The sequence below is a fragment of the Dufourea novaeangliae genome, unplaced genomic scaffold (genome assembly GCF_001272555.1).
Source record: "Dufourea novaeangliae isolate 0120121106 unplaced genomic scaffold, ASM127255v1 scaffold173, whole genome shotgun sequence".
Lineage (NCBI taxonomy): Eukaryota > Metazoa > Arthropoda > Insecta > Hymenoptera > Halictidae > Dufourea > Dufourea novaeangliae.
The window spans coordinates 410,664-417,360 of NW_015374048.1; the positions used below are offsets into that span (position 1 = coordinate 410,664).

General features: G+C 43.9%; 1 protein-coding gene across 1 annotated transcript in view; it reads right to left on the reverse strand.

The window, feature by feature from the left end:
* Positions 1-6,156, reverse strand: part of LOC107189806 (twitchin) — a 100,698-nt gene extending 94,542 nt beyond the window's left edge. The window contains exon 1 of the mRNA XM_015578473.1: positions 5,748-6,156. The gene's annotated coding sequence lies outside the window, so the exon portion shown is untranslated. The remainder of the gene's footprint in view (positions 1-5,747) is intronic.
* Between the last annotated feature and the right edge of the window lie 541 nt (positions 6,157-6,697).

A 6,697-nucleotide genomic window follows, 5' to 3' on the forward strand; every position in this document is an offset into this window, starting at 1 on the left:
TATTATCTTTTGAACCCAATAAGATACTTAATGGCAGAAAAAAATGTCTATTTTTGTTTTTATCTTTATGAGCAACCTTCTAAAATATGATTTGGCATAACAATCCGTATGATACTATACTGTGTTTGATTATTTCACTACTTTCCTGGTTCTATAATATTAAACTTCGTAAACTTTAAATTCACTCTTCTCGATTTAGAAACTTGTGGAGAACAATTAAGAATTAAAGCGACGGAATAACGATCGTTCGAACCCCTAAATTTGTAATATTGTGTATAATTATTCAAACTACCGGTAGATCCATGGAGAAATTGATCGTGTAATTAGAAATCGAGGGGAAAATGAACGGAGCAGCCGACGCGCGAGAAGCGCAAAGCAGAACGAATGGACGAAGTGTTACAACGTCACGGTAAGACTTGGCAACGAGCCCCGAAACATTCCCGAGATTGCTGTGCTTCGTAACAACCGTTCTCATTCTATCCCCTCCCTCTTTCCTTTCGTTTTCGTTCGATTTCGCTAATTTTCTCTAATCCAATTAAACCGAGCTCGTTGAGCTTGCACGTACGACGTTGCACGTCTGCAAAAAATCGCGTCTCCTCGATTAATTCGAGTGATATTGGAGGGAAATCGTTGGAGCTTTTCAGTCTCCAGGATTGTGATTTTTCGAGCTTGTCGAGAAGAAGAAAAAATCGAGGAATTCGATGGTAAAATAAAAAGTGACAACGTAACACTAGAACTACCGAAGCAGTCAAAATTACTGAAAAGTACACGTATCTACTCTTATAACTAGACTGCGGATTTTTATGCAAAATTATATTTTCTAAAGTAATTCATAAAGACAAAAGCAAATGTAGAAATTTTTTTCTTCTTTTAAGTACCATATTGAGTTCAGAATAAAATGACTAACCCTTCCCTAACAGAATTATTTCCTTCAGACCGAAAAAATATTCTTTTCCATAAAGTTATTTCCTTCAGACCAAAAACCTACAGGATTTAGCCGATAACAACTACAGACAACGACCATTTTTTTCTATAATAATAATTCAGAACCTGCAAATTTTGAGTTATGTCATTCATGCAGCAAATGAGCGATAGATATGTGTTTGTCAACGATATATTAAGAGGTTCGTGGAGATTTCGATCGAGTAACGATCAGGGTCAATGACCCCCATTTTCCGTCGACCGTTCCAAACAGCAAGTTCCTTGCTCTTTGTTCGAGATACACATTTGACAGGATCGTTTCGCGTGTGTGCCAAGTGAAGAAGGGAATGACCGAAGATCGAAAGGGTCACGATAGAATGGGACGATCCAATTTCGATTGCGAATAAAGACTCCTCATGATTATCGTCTGGTTTGTTCTACACGATTATTGTCCAGGCGTTATCCCTACCACTGGGGGGTGGCGTGGAACCTGTCAACTGTCATTGTTGGCTTCGGGTAAAAAAATAATTTGCGAGGGTACGAAGCATTTCTTGTCAGTGCCGAAAAGGTTTTAATCGGGTTAAACACAGTTATAGAGCTCGAAATTCTGAAGCCAATGATAATTGTTTCCGCCACATATGGCCATTAGTTTATGAAGTATTTAATGTTCAGTGATTTACTGTACTATCCATATCCTACAGCCTTAAGCTTCTTCCTTCGACCTCTGTCTTTGAAGCTACACGTAACTTTCGCAGTGGTGTTGTGAGTTATCGAACTTGAACAAACGGTCCATGTCGATCAACGGACGATTGTCGTGTCCTCAAAGCCCAAATCGATTGAGGGAGTGAAACAATGACCGCGTTTCGATTCAATGGAAACTTTGGCAATCACCTAGATCGGGGGTCGCTGTTGGACCGTCTTAATTATAATTTGTCCTTTTCGCCGAATACTCATTTTTCAGCATGGGAAACCAATCAGCGTAAAATACAATATATTCTCGATGAGTGTTCGAAGGCTCCTCGGCACTGAAGAATTAAATATTTCATAAACTAATGGCCATACGCGGCTGAAACAAATATCCTGACCTCTCCTTGCCAGTCCCGAGAAACCTTCGAACACTCATCGTGGATTTACTGTATAGTAACGTTATTCCAACATAGACGATAAATATTACCCCAGTCGAATGGACGAAAACATTAAATTCGAATTGGAATGTCACTTTTGATGATTACGGTGAGAATTAACGAGGGAACAGGTGTGTGTTTAGCGGCAATATTTCGGCCCCCAGGGGAAGGGGGTGTAGAAACGATCATTAGTCCCGCGACTTGGCAGAATTTTATTGTCTTCTCGCCGCGTATGTAACGTGCTCGATGACAAGCTGACCTAATAACAAGTGGCACAATGTACACGGCGGTTATAAAAAGAAATGGAATGAATGAAACATCGTGTAGCAATGACGAGACGAAAATACCGTCCGCGAAACGGTGCCGCCGCGACACGTTCCTCAGAGAGGGCGAAAAATCGACGACGATCGAATAAGGGGTTCAGTGCAGAGAGAAACCACGAAATGTCCACTTATTATCCCTAAACCCTTTCATTCCCACTGTTGCCATATAGCTACGTATTCTAAATTACGAAATTAAATATTAGTATTACGTATTTTTTCATAACAGTGAGTATATAATAGCTTCTTCTAGTCTCGTATAGATGGTATTTCAGAAATTTCACTATGCATTTAAAAGATAAAAAAAAATGAAATAAATTCTGTGACGTATAGTCGAAAAACCGTTCAGACTCAGATCACTCATATGTATTACAGTAATAATAATTAATTTGATGAAAAAATGTTTCGAACAAAAGTTAGTCAGTATTCAGTCGACAACAACCTCCAATAATAAATATTGATAAAAAGCTATTTGTTCGATAAACAATCAAGATCGCCTCAATTTTTTTTAATAGAACTGTATACTTTTTTAACACCATTCGATGAATTTTTGTATTCTTCGTAAAAAAGTATAAGGGTACTTAGGTCAAAAATCGATTAGTACAGAAGTTACGATTTTCGTTCCGAACGCCCCATACACTCTACGCACTGTGGCGTCTCGCGGAGATGAGTTTGTATTTTCCTTTTCCGGGTTTAGGCGACGCTGTGGCCAACGGAAACGCGTGGTACGTGTCTCTTTTATTATCAATTGTTTTTTCGTCGGATTTTGGCGTTCGTTGAAGCTGGCAAGCGAGGAGAGAGAATCCCAGAGGTTTATAACCGAACAGGTATGGGCTGATCACAAGCCAGTGATTCACCTAACGTATTGCGACGACGGGAAGAATATTAGGTCATCGGGAGTGGCGAATACCGAGGATAAACTTACCGAGAGCGCACCTATATCCGACCTAGAAGTTATAATTATTAGCCCCCTCCCCCCTCTCGAGGCATGCGTTCCGGCGCACTCTTCTCTCCTGTCTATACGACTATTTTCAAGACATCAACTCGCGTCGCAACGTCTATTTCCGTGGACTGACTCAAAGCCACGCTAACCCGCGGAGTCGTCGACGCCACCGAATATCCCTGTGTATCGACGAAACGGCCCGATTTATTTTCGAAAAGCGACGAAAGCCTTTTTCCCTACCAGGGGTCGCGGTGTCCTGACTGGCGGCGCAATAATAAATTTATCCTATTGTAATTATTTTGGACCAAAAGAGCTATACATGTTCATTTACATTTAATCAATAAACTAAATAAATAATATTTTTATTTTCTTTCGAAAATTCGTGCGTTATGAAACAGACGCACTACCGTTCATATGTGTTAGGACACCTGCAGTTTTAAAAAAAAAAAGTGATATTGCGTTAAAATTATGTACCTTGTATCCTATTTGTTTTCCTGTATTAATATCGATATAGTCGGTTCGGTTTTAATAATCTCTAAGGAAAATTAAATTAAAAATGTTAAGTGTCTTGATAACACTTACTGCTCGGAGTGTACGAAGCCAATGTACACTGTACCTAACCTCACTAAACCTAAGGGCAAGAGTTTCAATTGCACCGATCGTAAACCGCGAAGGACAATGTCACGAGAGGATTCGCGTGAATGTCAAAAGTCCGCTGTGTCGTGCGGAGCCTCGAATCCCAGTATGTCGGCGAGGTTTTTTTTTAAACCGAGTGAGCCAGCAGAAACGGCATAGGTTAAAAACAGACGAACGACACATCGAACGTGGATGATTCGACGATGACAAGCAAAGCCAAAAACAATAAGTTTAGTCATCCCGCGTATGCTAATTTCAAACAGAGAGTTTAAGACGATAACAACAGGTGCAATTTTCTGGTTGGCTGGCCATGAAAGTCTATAAATAATCGTGAAACTCAAGCATGCCGAGTGAAAGATCGGTCAAGAATTTTTGACACATCGTATCCGCGCCAATCGATATATCGACGGTCGAACACCGACGAGAGCTTTCCTGTGTTCACTTTCCCCTAGAACGCCAGGACTTCTTTTCGATTCGACGACGTGGAAATAGGGGGATTTTTTTCGTCCTTGTTTAAAATCGACGAATGGACAGATAAAGGAAGATATGGGCGGATTCGGGCGTAGGATGAGAAACGACAGACGAGAAAACGAGTTAATCGAACAGAACCGCCAACAGGGGCCGAATGACGGACGAGCCAGTCGACGGAGACACAGGAGGGACAGACGGACAAAACGGAAGAAAACGTGCTGTGGAAGATGATCGAAACGTCGAGTGGAACGACGACCCGTTCCTCCTCACGTTACGTCTTTCTAAAAATAAATGGACTTCGAGCCTAGATACCTAGATAGTAGTCTACGAATAGTTCTCGATGCTCGGACACGACGGGGCTCGTGGAAATTAGTCACGATGCCGTCGGGCCATCGTTGCGAACGAAACTAGGAAAAGAATTTTCCCTGGCCATATACTCGTAGTCTATATACGAGTCACTCGACGAACCTAGTCCTCCTCGGCATTGTCCTCGGACAGACACTCGTGTCAAGGTCACCCTCTCAAACGCCATTGATTCTAAAGTCTAAGAGGGCACACGGTGTAAGGTCTAGTTTCCACATGTACACTGACGTGCACACTCGGCTTCCTCTAGGGAAAAAAGTGACGTAAAAGGACCTCCTACAAACTTGATAAATTTATTCGAAAAACTGAACTAAATGGTAAATCGAATGTTAATTTCGCATAATTTTCAATAACTCCGAGACCAAGTGGCGGGAGGTCTTTCCCTTAGATCACTGTTTCCCCTAGTGGAAGCCGAATTTGCACGTCAGTGTATGAGGGACTGCGTGGACCACGGTCGAAGCACTCCAGAAATATCGATCGATCGTTCGAAACGCGCGCCACCCACCGCACACGCAAGAAGTCGAAACGATCCAGTGTCGTACTTATCCTCGACCGATTCCACTCGCGCCTTTCACCGGCGAACGATCCATATTATCGCCACACTGTTTCCGCTCGAGACACGGGAAAAACTCGACGAAACTGTTTCGGAAAATCGGAATTAACGATCAACCGTATGAACGAAGCGAGAGATACCTACATACACACCGTCCCGGTCCCAAAAGATCTCCAAGCACGAGAGGTGTTCTCGCACTCTCGGTCAAATGGCCCGCGAACGGAACGTAACACTTCAAAGCACTGCCGATGCACCAGATGCACACGCGGTTCACCGTCGAACGTTGCGAAAAAGCGTTCAGCGGGCACTGAACCTCAAACTCACTCGGTACACCATCTTTCTTTCTCTCTCTCTCTCTCTCTCACGCTCAAAACCCATTCACTGTCCAGTGTGTCAAACATGGGGGGAAAACTTACTTGAGGCAGAGCTGCTTAAGTATCCAAACGTTCCGGAGGCCGACAAATGGTCGTAGGGGTCGTTGTGGTAGAAATCCTATTTAATCTCTCCCGGATTCTTGGGCAGGTTGAACGTGTCGATCAGGTCGAGAGCTCGCGGCTCGTCAACGAGATTCTTCGCCGCGCACTTTGTGTGTGATTCTCGAATAGTCGCGTAACGAACAAGAAAAAAAAAAATATGTGTGTATATTACTGATTCGGTCGTCTTCGTCGTCGTCACTGTGTGGTCGTCACTCCGTTTAATACAGCTTTTTGTATCCCTGCTCGTTTCCGGCCCTGTCTCTCTCTCTCTTGTCTCTGCCTTTTTATATACGGAGCGCCTGTATTTGGCCGTCCCAGTCACCGGGGCCCCGCGCGCCAACTAACCGCACGAAATATCGTCCTGACACCTCGAGGCGGGTGACCACTGGTCTTCTACGCATGCGTCGCTCACCCGGCAAATCGCGATCGTCCCCGCGATCCCCACCCTTGCCTCCACACCTACGCCCTCCCGTGTCACCAGTCGAGAGCCTGTCTCTGAACTCGCCTGGACAACGATGAGACCCAGATCCTGCGCGCGATATCCCAGCAGCGCGTTGCAATACGCGCACCCCCTTTCGCCGCCCATGACGATCCAACCCCCTTCGCGACAGCGGCTGCGTGTTTGTTCCTCTCTTTCGCTTCCACGACCCCATTTTCGCCTAGCCGTTCCCGTTACCGCTGCGTCGCTATTGAACTTGAAACCTTGTAATTAGTGGGGACACGGAGATATTCCCTACTGATGAACTTGAAACTAGACCGCGAAAATAACAACGTCGAGACCGCCGTTCAACGAGAAAAGTACGGTCTTGCGAGGCGCGTATCGGCCCGTAAACAGCACTCTCGAGACACTTTTCCATGGACGATGGGAATTTAATGTTTTATATTGAATG